At 41.7% G+C, this 554-nt stretch overlaps 1 non-coding gene across 1 annotated transcript; it reads right to left on the reverse strand.

Annotated features, from left to right (window-relative positions):
- Positions 1 to 205: 205 nt before the first annotated feature.
- LOC112764842 (small nucleolar RNA R71) lies at positions 206 to 313 on the reverse strand. Its single transcript, XR_003183367.1, has one exon. It is a non-coding gene; the product is annotated as a small nucleolar RNA R71 (small nucleolar RNA).
- Positions 314 to 554: the final 241 nt, after the last annotated feature.

The raw sequence follows: 554 nt of genomic DNA on the forward strand, positions 1-554 counted from the left end.
GTTTTTAGCTGAGTTCTTGCAAATCTGTGACACAGTCAAGACTAATGGGGTTGACCCTGAGGTCTACAGACTGATGCTATTCCCTTTTGCTGTAAGAGACAGAGCTAGAGCATGGTTGGATTCTCAACCTAAAGAAAGCCTGGACTCTTGGGAAAAGCTAGTCAATGCCTTCTTGGCAAAGTTCTTTCCACCTCAAAAATTGAGTAAGCTTAGAGTGGAAGTCCAAACCTTCAGACAGAAGGAAGGAGAATCCCTCTATGAAGCTTGGGAAAGATACAAACAATTGATCAGAAAGTGTCCCACTGATATGCTTTCTGAATGGAGCATCATAGGTATTTTCTATGATGGTCTCTCTGAACTGTCCAAGATGTCTTTGGATAGCTCTTCTGGAGGCTCTCTTCATTTGAAGAAGACGCCTACTGAAGCTCAAGAACTGATTGAAATGGTTGCAAATAACCAATTCATGTACACTTCTGAAAGAAATCCTGTGAACAATGGGACTAGTCAGAAGAAAGGAGTTCTTGAGATTGATACTCTGAATGCCATATTGGCTC

Source organism: Arachis hypogaea, chromosome 2 (assembly GCF_003086295.3).
Source record: "Arachis hypogaea cultivar Tifrunner chromosome 2, arahy.Tifrunner.gnm2.J5K5, whole genome shotgun sequence".
Classification (NCBI taxonomy): Eukaryota; Viridiplantae; Streptophyta; class Magnoliopsida; order Fabales; family Fabaceae; genus Arachis; species Arachis hypogaea.